General features: G+C 43.1%; 1 long non-coding RNA gene across 1 annotated transcript in view; it reads left to right on the top strand.

The window, feature by feature from the left end:
- Positions 1 to 21860, top strand: part of LOC311344659 — a 55648-nt gene extending 33788 nt beyond the window's left edge. The window contains exon 3 of the long non-coding RNA XR_014633636.1: positions 21771 to 21860. This is a non-coding gene — a long non-coding RNA (uncharacterized lncRNA). The remainder of the gene's footprint in view (positions 1 to 21770) is intronic.
- Positions 21861 to 22127: the final 267 nt, after the last annotated feature.

Here is a 22127-nt window from a genome sequence, read left to right as displayed (position 1 = left end):
ACAACTCAAGTAGCACCCAAGAATGTCTGACAGGGAACTATGCAGCCGTGTCTGGGCTGGATGCTCTCCGAGGTGGAATACAACCACCGGCTGTAACCGCCGTCCCGTTTGAATGTTTGCAGAAGTTGGCCTCGGTCAACGTTAAAATACAGCACATTTTGTAATTTTGGAATCGAGCAAAGTCATTTTGCTTTGAGCAAAGTTTACCATTGCACTTAGTTTGGATGCTAATGAACCCATAAACCATAACCAACTTCTCTTTTAATGATAAATGATAAAGACCATGGGACACAGTATTCAATGGCAATTTTTTATTCCCAGCATTTTTTTTCCGTTGTCAGCATCTTGACAAAGGACACTACGCTTTCCAACAGCTGCTAGTTTCTGTTGCTTAACAGGACAGGTAGCTGCTGCTTACAAACCACCCCAGCCTGCCGTATGCCCCGCTCTGAGCTCCTGCTCAGTCAACCTCCTCCTACCACCCCAGCCTGCCGTACACCCCCCGCTCTGAGCTCCTGCTCCGTCGACCCCCTCCTACCACCCCAGCCTGCCGTACCCCCCGCTCTGAGCTCCTGCTCCGTCGACCTCCTCCTACCACGAACACAAAGATGACCGGACACTCCCAAACGTAATCCCCAGGGGGCGATACCGACACATGCTTCAGATTCCTACTTGGACCCCAGGAGTGGGAGTAAGAAAACACACCCAAACTAAATAGCTTAGGGTTAGGGTGAGGGTTAGGCTTAATAGAGCATCAGGAGCTCATTCTAAACAACCCTTAACAGTGGGGGTAGCTGGAGCACAAGTGTTGCAGATGTTCGTTAAAGTCGCTCAGCAGCTGGCCATCTAAACACTGGCCAGCTGTGGGAGGGGGGGGACTTACTGAAAGATGCCACAGAGGACAGCAGTCAACACACCTGATCCGTGAACTTAGGGAGCAGAACTGCATCATGGATAACGTACATACCACCCACCTGCTGGATACCACACACAGGCATGGCTGTTTGTCTGTGTGGCGGGGAGCATTGAAACGCTGGCATCGTGAAGCCGCCCCGTGCAGAACAGATGGGGGCCATGGGACGGCCCTGCAGCCCTCTAGTCCACAGGTGGTGAACTACCACACAACCTGTCCTAGTGAACAGCAGCACACAGAGCTAGTGCTTTAACGCGCTGCTGTTTGGATCTCTGTTATGTTTGTGGCGGGTTGGGGGAGGACCACAGCTCAGATTACAGAGCTGATCATGTAGGAGGAACATACCGGCACTATTTACACTAAGGGGGTTGGGAAGGCCTCCTGGAGCAGGCTGAATCACCTGTATCTGACTCACTGCCAGTCACTTTGACTACAAGCATTCCATCATGAAAAACTGTCGGCCGTCATGAAAAAGTGTTGTTTTTTATCGTTTCCCTGTACTATACAGGATTTCCCTTTATAGTATGGTGGATCACTCTCATTTTTATTTAAAAATAGATGATATCAAGACATTAGGGCACCATAAGCAGCAGCTAGGTTTGTATGAAGTGTTCACTAAACGTACACTCAAAGTGTAACGTGTTTGGAGCCCTGCCTGATGAACGTGTTGAGTGAAACAATGTTTTGACTAAGATGAATACGACCTCCATACACACAGGAGTTGATGGGTGATCTCAATGCCCCACATAGCTTTGTTTTAGTGAGGTGTTAAAACCTTTTAAAAGGTTGTTAAAAGATGTAAGTTAAGGCACTGTGGGTAAGTGAGCTATTCTCAGTATTGAAAGTATAGGATGCAGAGGGAGAGAAAGAGAGTATGTATATAAGAGAGTGAGAGATAGTGGGAGTGTTTTAACATTCAGATGCCAAGCAGCCAGACTGCAGTAGTTGGCGCTTCGGGCTGAGAGCGGGGCGTGATAAGCGCAGAAGTGATGGAGTTCACCGAGATGAGCCACAGATCAGCTTCTGCTGCTATGAATTAACAGACAATGTCGGGGGAAACACGTTTTCTCTTTCCTAAGTGGAACGCTTACGTGTGCACCGCCGGCCATGGAAAGTCTCCCACAACTCCTTAACACAACAAGTATTTTCTTTCACATCATGTGACCTCAAGCCCTTGTGGGCCCGAGGTCCAGTGCGAGTCCAGTCCTCCAGTCCACGCTGAATGGTTTTATGTTGTCAAAGTCTTGTGTGGTCAGGAGTTATTTGTGTTTCTGGAGCTCCATGGCTGAAAGGTTTTTTATGAGTCAGAGCGTGTCTTGCAGTCTGATATTAAACATTGGACGGTGGGTGGCGCGCTAATGATCAGTCTTTTAGGAAAAATAAAAATCTCAGAAATATGAAAAAAGAAGTGCATCTGGAGCTGACTCAGCACAGTGCGGTGTCGGCGACGAAACAACGTCACAATCCATTAGGCGTGGATGTAAGGGCGTTCAAATCAAATCAGGGAAATCAAATCAACTCCTTGTTCTTTTTTATAACCCTTTTTATTTTAGGGAAACTTTAATTCCGCGCCAGCAACTTTAATCAAAGCCCCACGGGACATGTTACCAATAAATAGACATGTTTTTTAAAATGGATTCATCAACCACGATATGATTGTAATTTGTGAATATCAGTTTAAAAAAAATACACAATAAAAGCTGACTCACTTGCATCGATTGCATCAACATGAAGTTACAGGGGACAGAATCTGGATCGGATGATGTCATCAGCCGTAACTTATGATGATGTCACAGAAGTGACATGGCCAATTTTTGGTCTGATCAAGACTCAGGTGAAAGTTCAGTGTATAGCATGCTTCAAGCATCAGAAAATACACTGACATATATTTGTGCTTTACTGATAAAAAATCTTGGTCCTGATATACAAGACGTTTTATATTTCAATACACAATCACTCTAATTATCAAGCTCCAGTATTGTGCTTTAACACAATGTGAATTGTGGAGGGTGGAGGGTTACAAAATTATATTGACATTATTGTCACAAAAACCCACACTATGTATTCCAATTATTATTCACTCTAGCACAACATTACCACAAGATGGAGCAAGAGTACTCCTATTCAAAGGATTGGCGGTTTCAGATTTTCAAACACACAACTTGAGAAGTGAGCGCTGGTGGATTAACGACTCAAAATAACATAACCTGAAGCTTGTGAAGGGGAAGAAAGGGAAGAAAACAAGACAATAAGTGGACAGGGTTTACACAATAACAAAACTAGTGAACCCAACCGGGCAGACTCTGACAGTGAGGTGTTTATGTTATTAGATGCAAAATAATTTAAGTAGGAACCTAACACAAATTTACATACAAATTGGGTTTGAGATTTGAATAATTGAACAATTTTATATATATATTTTCGACTCAATTCAATGTTTTTCCTTTACGGTAGAATACATTATTTCATTAAGTTCTGGAGAGATACCCTTCACTGAATCACACACTCATTCACTCACACACACACACACACACACACACACACACCCTGTTTCCCAAGAAAATAGATGTGATCCAGACATTGCTGTAAGCCTGCGAGGTGCAGATTGAGATAAAGCTTTTAAGAAATGTTCCTGAGAGAGAGAGAGAGAGAGAGAGAGAGAGAGAGAGAGAGAGAGAGAGAGAGAGAGAGAGAGAGAGAGAGAGAGAGAGAGAGAGAGAGAGAGAGAGAGAGAGAGAGAGAGAGAGAGAGAGAGAGAGAGAGAGAGAGAGAGAGAGAGAGAGAGAGAGAGAGAGAGAGAGAGAATGGGTGGTAGGGTTTGGAAAAGAGTAATAATTCTAGTAATAACTAACTATGTTAAGATTAACTTCTTTGGGGCCAAATTTTAAGGTCTATGGTTCTTTGTTGTTTATATTTGTAAACCAACCCTTCCTTATTATGAGATTTCATTTTCTTTCCATTGAAGACTACACTGCTAGTCCCTGTGAGCCCCTCAGGGCGGGGCAGGGCATTAGGCACCAGACATTATGGGTCTCTCTGTGTAATCGAATAAACAGACGGGAGATGCTGTGTGAGACCAGTGACTCTTGCAGTGCGTATCCCCTGGTATGGAAATGTTTACTTTTGTTTCAGTAAAGGTGGAGCTCCTTCCAGACTTTTTGCTTTTAATAGTCAATGGCACCACTTTGGTGGGGTTGATAGAATTAAAGTCAGATTAAGTCACATATCCTGTGCAAATCACGTCTGCAGGTCACATGAAAATGTGATTATCTTTCATAATGGAATTCCGTTTTATAACGCAATTAAAAAAATTGAATTATAGTTGTGTTCATTTATTAAGTAAAAAAACATTTGCTGGTTTAAAGGTCAGTGAGAAGGTGAAAATCCCTTCTCACTGTCTCCCCTCACTTCATACTGAATGTGGTACATGTACTTCTCACTGTCTCTCCCCTCACTTCATACTGAATGTGGTACATGTACTTCTCACTGTCTCTCCCCTCACTTCATACTGAATGTGGTACATGTACTTCTCACTGTCTCTCCCCTCACTTCATACTGAATGTGGTACATGTACTTCTCACTGTCTCCCCTCACTTCATACTGAATGTGGTACATGTACTTCTCACTGTCTCTCCCCTCACTTCATACTGAATGTGGTACATGTACTTCCGTAGCAGTAGGGGGCAGAAGGTTATTCCAGCCTTGGCCAGGGAATGTTCCCCTTGTTGATGGTCTGGCCCAATCAGTCCACCTGGGACTGATTGGGCCTATTTAAGTGGTGCTGGCTTGACGAGAGGCCAGTACTAGAGCGCATGGCATGCATGGCATGCATGGCATGCATGGCATGCATGGCATGCATGGCATGCATGGCATGCATGGCATGCATGGCATGGCATGCTAATAGTCTTTTCTTTTTGGAACATTCCTTTATTTTGCAACCAATGGATTTATTGTTGTTTATTTATTTTTGGACTGTTTTGGAGTAAATAAAACTTGTTTTTGGCCCACCCTCTCCAATCCGGTCGTCCATATCCTGAATCCGTGGGGCGACCACGCCGGTCCTCCCAGGTCCAAAAGGAGCCCTCTCATTCATCATTTAGCTCATCATCATCACTTTGAGCGCTGGTATTGAGTGATAAGAAACTGTATTTATTGGATTATTGCCACACACTCCTACCGGTGACAGGATCTGATATAAACACACACTCTCTTTCTCAACATCTTCCTCCTTCCAATCAGGCAGACTTGATCTGAAACCCTGCAGGGTGTTTGACGCAGTCGGTACCTGCGTTTCCCACCGTACAGTGACGTTCAGGTCCACATCTTCTCATCTCTTGCAACCACGCAGAAACTCAATGAGGTAACCGCAGCAGAGTTGATGTACTGGATGTGTTGTTTTGATAGGTTCTGTCTTCTATCTCCGAAGGGGAGTATGTTTCCAGAGAATGTTTTCATGCAACAACCGTTGGAGCCCACATTGGATTGAGATAAGGGTTATTGATCGCCTGACCGGTGTGAGGACAGCTGTGAGGGTGAGGAGCCAACAGGGCCCATAAAAAGAATGAATAGAGTTATGAAACCGAATGGAAAGGTTAAGAAGATAAATTTATGTTTTCAGGAGAAGATGATGATGTTTTACTTGAATACTGACTTGAATTCATTTGAAGGGTATTTTGACTTGATTTGACGGTGAATTTGCCCATTTGTTTCGTTTTCTTGAATCTGTAATCCGATAGTTAGCTACCCCAAAATGGCAAAGAAATCAGAACATTCTCGTCTTGATTACACAGTGTCATCAGTCATCAGATGAGTGTCAATTCTAATTAGTTTTTCTGTTAATTACAATGACTGGAATAAACAGCTTAATGGGGATTTATCCTTGAAGTATCACATTTTTAACAATAGCATTTTATACATCAGCATTAGAAACAAGGAATGTGTGTGTGGGTGCGGTCAACCAATGAGAGAGTGACCCTATAGACCTTCTCTCCTTCCTGCAGAGGGGGCAAAACCCAACACACACACACACACACACACACACACACACACACACACACACACACACACACACACACACACACACACACACACACACACACACACACACACACTATAAATCACACATTGATTGAGATTCACAAAGTCGAGATTCACAAAGTCGATTCAGTAGATCAGTTTATCGGTCATAAACACCTTAACTGGTGTCAATTATTATGCCCCACAACCAAGAATAAACCATCTCATATTGATCTGTCCGTCCTCTCCAATTAAACCTCACAAATATTCAACCTACCTATGACATTTATCTACTGTACACAATCTATGTTCAAGTAAAACTCTTGGATCCTGAGGGAGCAGGCCCCTTGTGTCATCATCATACAAAGCCCATTATTGGAACCCAACTCGAAGTCGCACCGCCATCTTGATGCACCGAACTCCAGCTTGACCCTCGGCTGTCAGGGAGAGATTTTAATATCAAATATATGTACAATATATGTACAAAATCAAATCTATATCTACCCCCACTGTAGCGGTGGGGGCGTGCCACGCATTGGATGACCGACGCACACTAGGGGCTGAGTCACATGACCTTCTGCTGTCACATGACCTTCTGCTGTCACATGACCTTCTGCTGTGGGAACAGACACACTCATTCATCTCCTCACCCTGAGACTCTGTCTCACTCTGCACCAGATGCTGTCTGGCTTCAGCTCTTTTAACTCCAGATAAAAATATTTAATTAATAATGAATGAAGAAAAATAAACTGATACATATTGTGGCTTTTATGTTTATGTTTGTTTGTGGCAGTAGAGCAGCTCTGTGTGTGTGTCTCTATAAAAGGGATAAATATTAATAGCTATTTACTTGTGTGTTACTCTGAAAAGGTCTGCAGAGTCCGTTATTCTGTTTATTCGGTTATTCTGTTTATTTTATTATTATTTAATACTAGAGTTTCAACCTCTAGTTGTAATTAAACCCATAGCTATAAAGTGGAAACCCCAGTCGATAATGTAACAAATTTCTGAGCGCATAATATAATAAAATTTTGCCTATAATGTTACAACGTATAACATTTTGGTTCACCTATTACGTAATGAAGCCAGCATAATAATTTTCTCCTTACGATAGGAAGCAAGCATAATCATTTTATACTTATAGGCCATTTTCATTTTTTGCAGAATTTGTATATCAGGAGATTCGACTCTGAGGGTGATTCACACTTGATGCTTTATATGCAGACATCAATGTCGTTTAGACATCAGTAGAATCCACGGGGGGTTTAGGGGGGTGGGCTTGCAAGGGGCGGGATATGACATGGGGTCTAAGTCCGCAAGAGGAGGGATAAGTGTGGCCGCTGTCACTGTAGTTTGTTTTGATAAGACCATAAACAAAATGGAGGCAGAACGAGCAGAACTCATCGCGATCATCTTTGTTGTTGCTAAATGTTGCTAAAATGATGCATCATATATTCCGTTGCATCCACAAAATCCGAAGCATCGATCGATGAAAGATTGGAGCACGAGTTAGAGACAAATAGAAGAAACAACGAAGAAGAAGGGCGTCGCGGACGACTGCATTACCAGAGAAAGAGAGCGTATTTTTTTTCTTCATTTCACATATAACAAACACTCAACGACAAATGTAGTTGATTTCTGTGTTTAACTGAGAAAACAGGGAGTGGAAGGACGGGACCCTATAATGTTCAGCTGACTGTTGTCAGTAATAATAATAAAAAAAACATTTTCTATATGCGTGCAGCTTTGAACTCATGTATTGTAATTTTTTGTATGATGTGTACCAGGGCCGGCGCTAGCCATTTGGGTGCCCTAAGCACAAATGCATTGTGGTGCCCCCCCGAAAATCATCAATCAAACATCAATTCAGTAATTGTCAATACGTTTCTCTTTATTTCCAAAATAACTTCTCAACAGTTTTGCAAAATGTAATGTGCAAATAAAGAGAAATTAAAATATTGATAAAAGACTACACTAATTTTGCATTAACAATAGCACCAAACATTAACATAAGTCCTGAACTAGTAGTTGATGGTTGTTGGTCAGGGCTGGGTGCTGTTGCAGAGTCTGCAGAGATTGGTGGTTGATGATGTGTGCTTGAACTGCTGGTGGATGGTTGATCATCTAAATCTTCCTCCTGGTCTTGAGGAACTCCTTGCACATATCTAAACATTGACCCTGCATTCAGAAATACAAGAAAAAATACTCAGGGATTGTACACTGAAATACAGTTTTGCACCTTGACTCAAAAACAATATTACATATTAATTACAGGTTTATGTAAGCCAATGTGTAAATCACTGATGCATGACAACATTTAAAACTATTTTACCTTTAAGACAATGATTGATGGCTCACAATCTAAAAAAAATCTACATAATTTGAAAACTATGAATGTGAAGGGAGGGGATCTACATAACTAAGATTTCTTTATTTTCTTTCAAATTGTAGTTTCACCTGCAGATGTTGCCCTGCAGATGCAAGGTTTCTCAGAATTCATGTTACCAGGAGCCATTCTCCATTCATCAACTCATTACTTTAAAGTGTCATCTGTAGCATTACTTTTTCCACTACAGTACACAATTGCATACTCGTTGGTTCACAGTACACATGCATAACGTCATAACGTAGGCTACATAACAAACGCCAAATAAGCGTCCTGAAATGCAGTAGACCTATATAAGTAAACTTGGCTAATACTTGGCTGACGACTTCTGATGGCTAAAATAATATAGGAGCTAACGTTAGTTTGTTGACGTTAACGGTAACGTTAACATTACCTGGCATGAGCATAGACATTCATACAAGGACTAAATTACAGAATTAGCCATTTTTATTTAAAACATTGTCTTACCTGCCATCGACGTGCATGCATCATCTCGCTGTCTCTTCTTTTTTCTCTTATCCGCCCCTGACTCTTGATGCCTTTTCGAGGCCATGTCCAAACACAGGTGTCTGCCAAACTTGAGAATGATCTAATCGAACATACCACTGGGATGTGGGGGAGGGGGGCACCAAGGGGGGAGAGAGAGGGCCGCACAGGAGACGCATCTTTTTCTCGAGCAAATGTTACTTTTGTATTGCTATTAACACGTTTTACACATGTTCATTTTAAATATATCGCGTTATTATGATTATTATTATGATGATGATTTTATCTTTTGGAGTTCACCATGAATGACTCTTAAAAGCAGTGCCAACATTTAAATATTTTTTAACCATTCAGCACACAAAAGGCAACAGGTTGATTATCGTTTAGGGGGCCACTCAATGACATGCAGAAGCATCATCAACACGCCCACTCAAGTGGTGTGAGGAATACCCACTTTCAACTCCTCATTCACATAAGGTAATTTGCATTTCCTACAGAGAAAATACGACCTCAGGGTTGCTATTATTCAGAAGATTTTCAGGGTACAAATGTCAGGATATGTTGTTCACACATACAGCCCATCAGGAGAATATCAGGACTTACACATATGTGTGAAAGCAGCTAGTGTGTGAGCATTTGATTAAATTAGTCAATTTATGGGTTACAGGGGTAATTGTTCAATGGAAAGTGTAGTATACTATGGATGCAAATCAATTATTCAATAGCTTTTACTTTTATTCAGGGATCAAAGTGCATTGACATTTAAAAAATGCATGGCAACTGCTATTAGTTGGAAATAATAACAAACAGCTGAAAATTGTGTTCATTTACAGAAGCACCTTAGTGAAATAAACTAAACTAAACAGTCACACGTAGCATACACACAAAACATTAGAAAATACAACAGCTGAGACAGTCGGCAGGGGGGAGGGGGATATCAATATCACAAGACATTTCTGGAGGCTCAAAGAGGAGAGTAATATTAAGTTTGAGCAACAAAGTGTAAAGACATTTCTGGAGGCTCAAGGAGGAGAGTAATATTAAGTTTGAGCAACAAAGTGTAGTCTTGTGGTGACTATAGACATAATGGACCTGTCGCTGAGTCACGCCCCCCGTCGTTACCATGACGAACTCAGACAAACAAACCAGACTCCATAACAAAAACATATGGACAAATGTCAGCTGACAGTATATCAAAGCAGAAGTTTTGGGTGAAAAATAATTTAATTTCTTCCAGGATCAATCGAAAGGGACTACATTACACTATGGAGGGGTATGTTCAAAACTTTAAAATACATACAGAAGGTAAGAAGCTTAAGTTCAGTTGGTATTCTGACCTGCCGCACAGTCTGATCCACATAACACTATTTCTTGTCCCGTTGTGGCTTGGGAAAAGAGATGAAATATACCGCATTCTGCAGCCTCTCGGGATACCGACTGTCTGTGTTACATGTACCCCAAGCACATCGTTTGACACAAACAACATAAATCCACCATTAAATTGTTCTATTATGCCTCCTCCCTGTTGTTGTGAGTATAGTTGAGGCTGGAACGTCATTGGCTCACCTGCGTTCTAAGGGCGGAGCTTAGTGACAGGTCAGTTCACCATAATGTGTTATTGACCTGTTCTCGTTCTGTGTTATAGGGACGCTGTCTCTTTAAGATCATGTGACTATGATGCTTGAATCTAACGGTCGGCGCGATGTTTGAACGTTTTTTTTATGATAAAATGAACGACCTGCGGTTGCGTTGTCGACGTGAGTTATTGTCTCTTCACTTCTTTTATCTCAATACAGTCTATAGCAGAACGTCTTACCTGAGAGTTTATTGACGGCGGGGCCGTTAAAACAGACTGAAGTGGGGGGGGGATATCAATATCAAGACATTGTGGGATGTGGGATAAGATCTTGCCGTTGTCTTTCAACGTCTGCGCGTGTGTGCAGTGTGTGTCTTCACGTGCTTGTGTGTGTGTGTGTGTGTGTGTGTGTGTGTGTGTGTGTGTGTGTGTGTGTGTGTGTGTGTGTGTGTGTGTGTGTGTGTGTGTGTGTGTGTGTGTGTGTGTGTGTGTGTGTGTGTGTGCGGTGTATGCACACGTCAGCACATGCGCACTGACCAACTGTCCCAGTAACTTGTCCGACAGGCCTGCTATTATATTAGTACGATTATTGAGGTCTAGAAATATCTTTTGCTACTGTATGTCCACATCCACAAAATGATGAATATACTTTAATAGCAATGAACAATGAGGACAGCTTGGCCCCCTGTCTCCTGAATCCTAACCTGTACCGAGCTGGTATCGTTCGTTAACACAACGCTACACACACACTTTGACCCCTTGGTATCGTTCGTTAACACAACGCTACAAACACCCTTTTTGACGGGCGCACACAGAGACGAGGAGGGACTCAGTTGTAGACTCTGCTCAAGTCAACACCCAACTCCTTAGTAGCAGGTGACCTTTACCAGTTAACCACACAACTCCTCACAACTCACTGTGTCCTCACAAGACCCGGCTGTTGATCCTCTCCTCTTATCTGTCAGCTGCAGGACGCTGCGTTATTCGGCCCAGCAGGAACCTGGTTTAGCATTGTCTTGAACAAATTGGATTATTTACAAGGCAGGAGCGGAGCGAGTACTTGTGTGTGTGTGTGTGTGTGTGTGTGTGTGTGTGTGTGTGTGTGCGTGTGCGTGCTCCCTTTCCAGTGAATGTGAGTCTGTATTGTCTGTGCCAGTTTGTGTGGGGATGTTAATGTGTGTGCTTGCCTTTGTGTTTGCTGTGTGTACATTTGACCTGTGTGTCTCTGTGTGTAGATGACGTCTCGGTCTGCCTTTGTTTGACATCACTGTGTCTTCTAGGATGTGACACGCTGTCCAGCCATCCCCTACACCCCCTCAGCTCCAACCTCACCCTCTCACCTCCCCTACACCCCCTCAGCTCCAACCTCACCCTCTCACCTCCCCTACACCCCCTCAGCTCCAACCTCACCCTCTCACCTCCCCTCACACCTCTTCAACTCCAACCTCACCCTCTCACCTCTTCAACTCCACCCTCACCCCCCAGATCCCCTTAGCATTACCATCACTCCCCTCACCCCTCAGCTCCACCATTACCCTCTCATCTCACCCCTCAGCTCCACCATTACCCTCTCATCTCACCCCTCAGCTCCACCATTACCCTCTCATCTCACCCCTCAGCTCCACTTCTGTGTTCCTCCAAAACCTTCTTTTAAACTCAGTCTTGGTCTTGCTTTTAGGCCTTCCGTTGCCCTCATTACTGTGCTGCCATAACAGAACGGAGGACGTATTCACAGTGGGAAGGTTTGCATCGGTGATTCAAACTAAGCTAATTCCAGCCTTCCTTCAGAGCTGTTGAAGCTGTGGTTAGTGCGAGTTCATCCCTGTAGCGTCGGAATAACAGAAGAAAACCAAATGGTTTTCTTCTTTTTGTACTTTTTGTTTTAGTCTAGTGTACAGTTATGGTGAGCTGACAGAGGCTTGAATAGAAGACAATAACATGTTTTTCCAGAACCATCCGTCAATGCGTTCCCTTTGTTTTCAGTGTATTTCTGCCTCGACACTTCATTCTGAGGCACTTAGAAGAAGTGTGGGATAACGGTTAATTACTTTGTGGAGAAGCAACTTTTTCATAGACACTCATGTGACTACTGAGGCGTTCTTCCACAGTGACGGACCACTTGAAGCCAATCATACCCACTTACACTAAAACGCTGCAATTTGCACGCGTGATACTCACCTTGTCATGTTGGGGGAAAACGTTGGGATTCGAGGGTGTGTGTTGGCATGTGAGATGATGAGGTTTACCGCTGGGAGGAGCAGGTAGGGAGTGTGGTGCATAGGAACCAGGGAGAAGGGAAGGAGACAGGAGGGGAGTTTGAGAGGAAGTTGATGGATAGTCCGAGTTGCTACAGTAGAAAGGTTTGATTAATCGGTGTCCACTCGGCAAATACACACCAGCTGTGAGGGGAGATAAGTACCAATACAAAAAGCAAATTAATGCCTGTACAGTTATAATTAACCCTGAACACACACACACACACACACACACACACACACACACACACACACACACACACACACACACACACACACACACACACACACACACGTACAGATTCCACTCTTAAACCACCCTTCCTCTGCCATCATACTTCCTCTGCCAAGACCCACCGCCCACACACACACACACACACACACACACACACACACACACACACACACACACACACACACACACACACACACACACACACACACACACACACACACAAGAACAGAGCAGAGTGTCCGTGGAGCTGAGTCTCTCCTCTAGCTGCAGGATTGAGGATCTTTTTCTGGTTGGCTGAGCTGTTTGCAGAGATGTACTAGCAAATTACCGGCTGGAGTCATTTGAGAAAGTGGAGCCTATTGTGGAAAAGGCTGACAGCGCCACCGCTGCCAAAGACACCCAGACGTCTTAGCACAGATCCATGGACTGGAAATCGCTCATTTCGCGGTAAAATAAGAAGAAAACAAAAGACTTTCTGGGGTCTAAACTTTAAGCTGTTGTTTTGTGTGCTTACATCAGTTGTGATTAGCCTCGATTTTTGTTTGGTTTTGACATTTTGCGATTCAGTAATCCAACTCCAGTTGGAAGAGTTGTACAGTGCGTCTCGAGGATAAAGAGGAAGATGAAGAGGAGTAGGAAAGGTGACATAGCAGAAATGATTGTGCATTCTAAGAAGTACAGATATTCAACAGAAAGAAATTAATGAATAAAAGAAAAGCATTCCGCCTTTTGAAACCATAAATTCATTCTTCATACTGATCATCACTGTTTATACTATACCTCATGCCTGCCACCCCCCAGCCAGTTAAACTGCTCTTTAATAATCTTCAGGGTACCCGTATTCCACTCGGTCCTGATTATGCTGATGACACGCAAATCTATGTATCTCTATCACCAAATGACTATCAGCCCATAGATCTGTTGTGCCAGTGCATTGAGCAAGTCAAAGACTGGATGGGCCAAAATTTCCTTCAACTAAATGAGGACAAAACCGAGATAATTGTATTTGGTGCCCAACACCAAGTTACCCAACACCTTTACTCTCTGTCCCTGAAAACCTCAATCAAAGCCAGAAATCTAGGGGTTATCATGGATTCAGATTTACATTTTGACAGTCACATCAAATCAGTTACAAAATCTGCTTATTATCACCTTAAAAACATAGCAAGACTTAGAGGGCTCATGTCTACCGAAGACTTACAAACACTTGTACATGCCTTTATCACTAGCAAGCTTGATTACTGCAATGGTCTCCTTACAGGTCTCCCAAAAAAAACTCTAAGGCAACTACAGCTTGTTCAGAATGCTGCTGCTAGAGTTCTAACAAAGACCAAAAAATGTGAACATATTACACCAATTCTTAAATCATTACATTGGCTGTATGTCAGAGAATTGATTTTAAAATCATGTTGCTAACCTATAAATCCCTACATGGGGATTTATAGGGTTTTATAGGGTTTAGGGCCAAAATATTTAACTGATATGCTTCCATTACATAAGCCTTCTAGACCACTAAGATCCTCTGAGACCAATCTGTTAATTATCCCCAGAGTCAACATGAAACATGGGGAAGCAGGATTTAGTTACTATGCAACAAATAGCTGGAATAAACTCCCTGAGGATTTAAGACTTGCCCCAACTCTGACAGCATTTAAAACAAGACTGAAGACTTTTATGTTTGCTTTAGCTTTCTGCTAAATCTTAAATCTACAATGCTTCTATTTTTTATTTTATTAGTAACTTTGCCTTTATTTTCTCACTTTCTAAAATGCATTTTTATTAACTCTGCCTTTCTAAAATGTTTTTTTAAACTTTTAAAATTTTCTATCTATTTTACTTTTTACTTATCTATTATTTTATTTTATTGTATGACAATGTTTATATGTGAAGCACTTTGAGTCTGCCTTGTGTATGAAAAGTGCTATATAAATAAAGTTGCCTTGCCTTGCCTTGATTGGATACATTTTCCTCATTGTTTGATTGTCCCAAGGATTTATGGGCTTCTCACTGTTGACCTTTCTTCTGCTGTTTGCATGCATAGCTTTACACGCCTCCAAAGGACATTCTAGTGGACACACGCTCATACCCTCATGGACACACCCCTCACCATGTTGGGCACGCCCCTCCTTCAAGTGGACACGCCCCTTCCTCTGGTGGACACGCCCCCTGCTCGAGGACACGCCCCTAGAGTGTAGCCTAATGCTACATCGTAGTATTCATGTCCCTATTTGCCCTAGTCGATTTCACTGATCTCATACTACTAAATGAATCGCTGAGAGAATATATGTTTGCTGCTCTGAGTACCGAAATACCAGGCTAATATAAACAAAATGCATGAAAAATAAAATCATAAGGTTCAAGATATAACAGGCACACTCCCATCGGATCCAATATGGAAACATCCCACAAACCACAACTAAGCCATATTAAGATTATGAAAACATTTTGGCGTTCTGCAGGAAGGAAACATGAATTAATAAATGTTGCTCACAGTTCTCAGGGTTTCCAACAGCTGTCTCAATAGGCTCCACTGAAGTCCACTGAGGGCCCCATGTATCGCTGTACAAAATAAAATAGATGGCAGCAACGATGTAGCCTTCTGTTCATGTCAGCATTTTCATTCAATTTGAGAGATAATATAGCTTTTAGACAAATATAATACATTCATATAATATACCGTAATTAATGGAATAGGCCTACATCTATGAGATCCAACCAGAGTGTCTGTTGTGTCTGACTACCAGGGCCTCTGTAGGGGGGTCAGGGCTTAGCCTCTGTAGGGGGGTCAGGGCTTAGCCCGGCCTCTGTAGGGGGGTCAGGGCTTAGTCTCTGTAGGGGGGTCAGGGCTTAGCCCGGGCCTCTGTAGGGGGGTCAGGGCTTAGCCTCTGTAGGGGGGTCAGGGCTTAGTCTCTGTAGGGGGGTCAGGGCTTAGTCTCTGTAGGGGGGTCAGGGCTTAGTCTCTGTAGGGGGGTCAGGGCTTAGCTCAGGCCTCTGTAGGGGGGTCAGGGCTTAGCCCAGGCCTCTGTAGGGGGGTCAGGGCTTAGCCCGGCCTCTGTAGGAGGGTCAGGGCTTAGCTCAGGCCCCTGTAGGGGGGTCAGGGCTTAGCCTCTGTAGGGGGGTCAGGGCTTAGCTCAGGCCTCTGTAGGGGGGTCAGGGCTTAGCCCAGGCCTCTGTAGGGGGGTCAGGGCTTAGCTCAGGCCTCTGTAGGAGGGTCAGGGCTTAGCCTCTGTAGGGGGGTCAGGGCTTAGCTCAGGCCTCTGTAGGGGGGTCAGGGCTTAGCCCAGGCCTCTGTAGGGGGGTCAGGGCTTAGCCCGGCCTCTGTAGGGGGGTCAGGGCTTAGCTCAGGCCTCTGTAGGGGGGTCAGGGCTTATCCTCCCCGGTTTGGTTGATGATAAACAAGCTATATTTTCATGCTGTTTAATGTGATTCAGCACCTTATTCACATTCCATGTCTTTCTAATTGATTTATTTAGTTATTTACTTTCAAAATTAATTACGAATTGTGAAGCAAAAAATATGAATACTTGTTAGTTATTGGTATTCAGTAGAAGCAGAATACCTAACTGCTATCATCAAACTTTTATTGACATGCTACATTTGTTCACACACACACACACACACACACACACACACACACTCTTATGTTGACACATTTAAACTGAAATCTCTTCCTCTCCGACTCTCTTTCTCACGCTCTCTCTCACTCACTCACACACACAATGAACTATACACACAAACCATACTTTTGAATTATTGATCAACTATATCATATTAATCTTTTTTGCGTGGTCGGAATAACGGATGAATAGATCTGGGGCCGTTTTGTGTTTGTTTGTGTTGAGATCCGGGGCTTTTAATAAAACGCTCAAGGCTTTAGCCTCTTGTGCCCTGGCCTAACGACGCCCATGCTGACGATGTATTCACACATCATTTATCCTGAATCAATGACAAAACGGCAAAAGGCAGTTTTTGTCAGCAAAAATACTCAGACAGAATTATCTGCACCAGTACTTGTGGGTGTGTGCCTGTTGTGTTTTGTGTTTTTTGTGTACACTATTATCCTTTAAGCACCCAAATATATAGTTAAGTTGACAATAAGCACTCGATGTAAAGCAGGGAGCGGGAGGCAGACTCAGTGGTCCAGGACCCTGTGGGAGACCACCTGACGCCCCACGGGGCAGCATCTCTCTTTAGCTTCAACCTTCTGGCTTTTCAGTTAAAAGGCAAAATGTAGGTACATTTTTGATTTAGATTCATATTGTGTCCTTGTACAAAGAATATATCAGGTATTTCTGTGTTTAACTGCCAGCAAGTGCTATAAATAGCAAACTGATGAAGTTATATAAGGGTGCAGTGCACATTGCACACTGCAAATATAAGAGGAATAACCTAGTCAGGCAGACCTGACACAAAGCAGCATGGGGTTGTCATCAAATGTCAACATGTTTGACACAAGGTTGTCAATCAGGGAGCGTAGAGTCTATACGTCAATTTGCTTCATACTTTCCCCACACCTTGATTAGTTGGCGGTGCCAAACTGCTAGACATTGTAGACTTGGACTGCAGATTATCCCATTCATTCCCCACTGAAGATCCCTTTATTACGGGCGTTATGTACAGTAAACACTGAAGATCACTTTATTACGTTATGTACAGTAAACACTGAAGATCCCTTTATTACGGCGTTATGTACAGTAAACACTGAAGATCACTTTATTACGGGCGTTATGTACAGTAAACACTGAAGATCACTTTATTACGGGCGTTATGTACAGTAAACACTGAAGATCACTTTATTACGGGCGTTATGTACAGTAAACACTGAAGATCACTTTATTACGGGCGTTATGTACAGTAAACACTGAAGATCACTTTATTACGTTATGTACAGTAAACACTGAAGATCACTTTATTATGGGCGTTATGTACAGTAAACACTGAAGATCACTTTATTACGTGCGTTATGTACAGTAAACTCAGCTTGTTCAGAGACGTGCAGTTGCGGAGCGTCAGCTCATCAAGGATTTAAAAATTGGTTCTGCATATAAAAAGGTTCTGTAAGAGCTATACTTACACAATCTAAGAGCTATAATTTGAGTGTAATTTGTTGTAATGACCAAGCCATCCGTCAGCTATATTAGTGGGTGGAATGTGAGAATATCTGTTTCGTGCTGTATGAGACAATTAAGCTTTGAATCAAATCAAGAAAGACTTTAACAAAGAGAAATTGAGCCAGATATAGGCGATGATACAGAAGAGCTTACCTCTTTCTTGGAAGCACTTCCCCCTCCACAAAACCTTTTATTTTCTGGTTTATTCTGGCGGCGCTGGAGGCAGTGGAGTGATTGTTAAGGGAGCTCTCTTGTGCTTCATAGTAACCCCCATCCCTGACCTTTACCGGGCCTCCTCCCTCACTGTGCCTTTCTTCACAGACGCCCGGCCTCCCACGTGCTGCACAGACACACACCTGGCTGACATGTGTCACGTCTGACCAGTCCTCCCTTGTGGGGGACATGATGGCAGCCACGTGTGGAGGATGGCGCCTCTTTTCATTTGGTATTAAACCATTAGTATGAAACCCTCCCTCCCTCTAACCCGCTCTGATGTCTTTCACCCAACAGGAGGGTCGTATTCACACATGAACTCCAGATGAACTCCGGAGAATCAGCTCCCAAGATGATCAGGAGTTTCTCTTAGATAGATAGATAGATAGTCCTTTATTAATCTCTCTTAGATAGATAGATAGATAGTCCTTTATTAATCTCTCTTAGATAGATAGATAGATAGATAGTCCTTTATTAATCCCCCTTAGGAGAAATTCACCAGTGACCAGAAGTACAGTGGGAAAAGAGAGTGCAAATACAAGAGTATATATACAAATAAATGTACCAATTTTAAATAAACTATAATAAAAAACTATTACAATAGGATAAACATACTATATACATGTAACTGTCTGTTTGTAGGTGACTTGTGCATTAACAATGACACACCGGGAGATAAGCTGTAGCAGACTTGTTCACACATGTCGGGGATACTGTATACTGTATACTGCATACTGTATACTGTATACTCTGTATACTGTATACTGTATACTGCATACTGCATACTCTGTATACTGTATACTGTACACTCTGTATACTATAGGCGAGGGTCTGCGCCTGGGCAGGGCGGAACGCAAGTATGAAGCGCTAGGCGCAGTGTTTTGTTTAGGACGCTGAAGATGGCTGGTGAGGCTTTCAGCTCCTTTCCCTTCGAGCCTTCTTGCGGTGACGTCAGTACTGCTTTTGTTAAGACCTATTTGCAATATCAACAGAAGTGTGGAAAAGAAACAAAATACAGGCAAGAAGAGGAAAGTAGGAAGCAGCTACACTGATGGTCAGCAACGCCCACGCGCTCCTTGTTGATTCTCAGACGCTTCTCCTTTCCGCTAGGGGCCTGCTAGGTTTAAAGGGGGGATTCCCATTCATTTTTTCACACAACCAGATAATATACAGAGAAGTTCAGACTTTCGGTGCATATGTGAAAGGCGTATTACTTGTGTATTTCCCTCCCCCTTCACCTAGGACGGGGGGGGGGGGGGGGTAGCAGTTGGAGTGTGATCAGGTACACACCCTATTATGTCCTGAAAATCAGAACAAGTGTGCAAGAGGAAAGTGTGTTCATGTACAAGAGGATGCAACACACAATCCATGTGGGCTTGTTTATTCGACCGGCTTCCCGGCAGGCAGTGTGTAGTGTGTGTGTAGTGTGTGGCGCAGCAGTGCTAAGAGGAGTTATTTGGGAAGGGGTTGGAAAGAGTCAAGCCTTATAACAGCACTGTGGAGCTCAAGTGGAGAGATGTCCCTTTGTTTGTTTAAAGGGCAGCAGAATCGATGGCCCTGCTTTTTTGAGGCATGACTCTGACCCCTCCGGGTGGCACCCATATCAATCATCTGCTGGGGCTCCTCCTCCTCCTCCTCCTCCTCCTCCTCCTCTTCCTCCGCCTGGCTGCTCTTCCACATTCGTCTCCTCTGGTGTCCTCAGTCGGGCGCCGGCAGGCTGTCTGTTCCGTGGCGATCGGAGCTCATCCGCAGCCCCCTGCCGTTGGCCAATCACAGCGGACCAGCGGGCGATGTGATCTATTGTTGAGAGATTACTGTGGAAATATAGATTATATATAAATAAATATATAAATTATATATAAATATATAAATATAGATTCTGGAGAGCAGAGAGAGATGCATAAAAATCCTGACTTTGGGAGAGAAGCATGAGATTGGTAGCTTTTGATGATGATCCAATGTGCTGACTGCTGACTGTGCTAAATATATTCGATCAAGTTACATTCAAATTAAGATATGCTTATTTGTAATTTGGATTTAATTAATCCCATATGGGGGATTAGGATAATTCTCTTACTTATGTACTTGGCCGTGGTACTCTACCAGAGAAATTGATGATCCAATTGCCAGTTACCAGAGTGACTGATGTTTCAGATGCATCCACTTTGGGGAACGTCTTTGAAAATCTTGGATTTGGGTGGATAAAAAATGCATGCACAGAAATATGCATTTTCAAATGTATTCATGGTAAGGTACGCTTGACTTCTTATGAGATGGAATGCTTTAGAATAAAATTTTAGAGCAAAGCTTTTTACATGGATAAGAACCATTGATAAGAACCATGTGCGTGGGTCAGCATGGTGAAGTGCACACCGCTTCCCTGGGTTCTCTACAGATTTTTCATTAGGCGATTGTCAAGATGAAACTTAGGGAAGTTTCAGTTTGAGTTATTAATCGGTTATTAATCAGGACATAGCAAGGGTATTGGAAATTCATTTACATCTAATTTGAGGCTACTAAGAACAAAGTAATCTTCTACTAATATCCCCAAACCTTCTCACCTGTCTTTGGGATTTGGGAGGAGAGAGAAGCCTTCTGAATATTCATTGAGGTAAAAAGGTACTTTCAAGGATTCTTCTCTAGGAGTCGATGTAAAGTTGAGTGCTTCTTCATTGCAGTAACACATACCTCTCTGTCTGATGGACTTGATGGATGGGCTGTGGTTAATCTATATGTAGGACAAATGCGATTATGATTCTACATTGTGAGCACGGGGCCATTTTCCAGAGACACCTCTGTGTTTGTCTGAAAGAGAGCAATTATTGCTGTCATTAAGTGATGAGTCATCACGACCAGAGGGGTAGGAGCTCGGCCGATGAGCAGGTTGTCTGGCAACTGGAAAGTTGCTTGTTTGATCCCAGGCTGCTGAGCCTGCCACCTAACCCTCTCTGTAACAGTGTGCTGGTGGTTCCCATGCATGGTTCACACTATCAGTGTACAAATGGGTCTATGGGTGAATGTGTAATTCCTAAATGCTTTGAGCAGCCACAGGTTACAAAGGTAGGATATAAATGCAGTCCATCTACCTCACCAGTCGAGGTTTGTGGGGGACTTAGACTGCCAATGCTTCAATTGAACTTGAATTCCCATTAGATATCCTCTTGAAGACACCCCCCATTTACACTCAATTTAGCCTTGTTTAGCCACACATATGACACTGTTTCATTATTTGTCACGATCGAATAATGGTACCACCACTTGTACCACTCTGTCTCTCCTCAATCCCTTTTATAAACCTTACACATGGAGGGATTAGATTAGACTAGATTACTCCGGAGTCTAAAGTCCCAGCCGAAAGGTTCTGGGTTCCACTAAGTTGCTTTGGATAAAAACAACAAAATAAGTTTTTGTAAAGGTGTAACTCTCCGGCTCCACAATAACCCGTTGAAACCACACTAGATATGGTTCCCTCAGAGCGAACATAACTACTGGAGGCCGTTATAAACACCTCTGTGTTCTACGGTTTTCCTTCTCCATTCTCCAGTGTAATGCGTCTTTTTTCTGTATTTTTCTCTGCAGTCTGCACAGCCCACAGATTGTGATGGCAGCGATATATCCGGGAGGAATCCTGGGCCTGACAGATGACATGATGGATATGGAACATAAGGGGACGGAGAAATGAGGTGAGCAGAAACATTTACAATATATCATTAAAAAATGCACTCTGAACACTCACTCATGACGCACAATCAGATGTGAAATGTACAAGTGAGACTTGGTACACCAGGCTTAAGGGACGTCGTGTTTAATGTGACCAGGGGTTGGAGGACAAAAAGGAGGTAAATGATAGGAGTGTGTGTGTGTTTATAATTCTCAGTGTGCACAAACCCTGTGAGGGTTTGCTTCTGAGACAATGATTTAATACCGGTTGAGGGT

This window comes from Micromesistius poutassou, assembly GCF_964030765.1.
Source record: "Micromesistius poutassou genome assembly, chromosome: 6".
Lineage (NCBI taxonomy): Eukaryota > Metazoa > Chordata > Actinopteri > Gadiformes > Gadidae > Micromesistius > Micromesistius poutassou.
The sequence above is the reverse complement of the archived record's forward strand: the minus strand, read 5'-3'. Positions and strand labels throughout refer to the sequence as shown.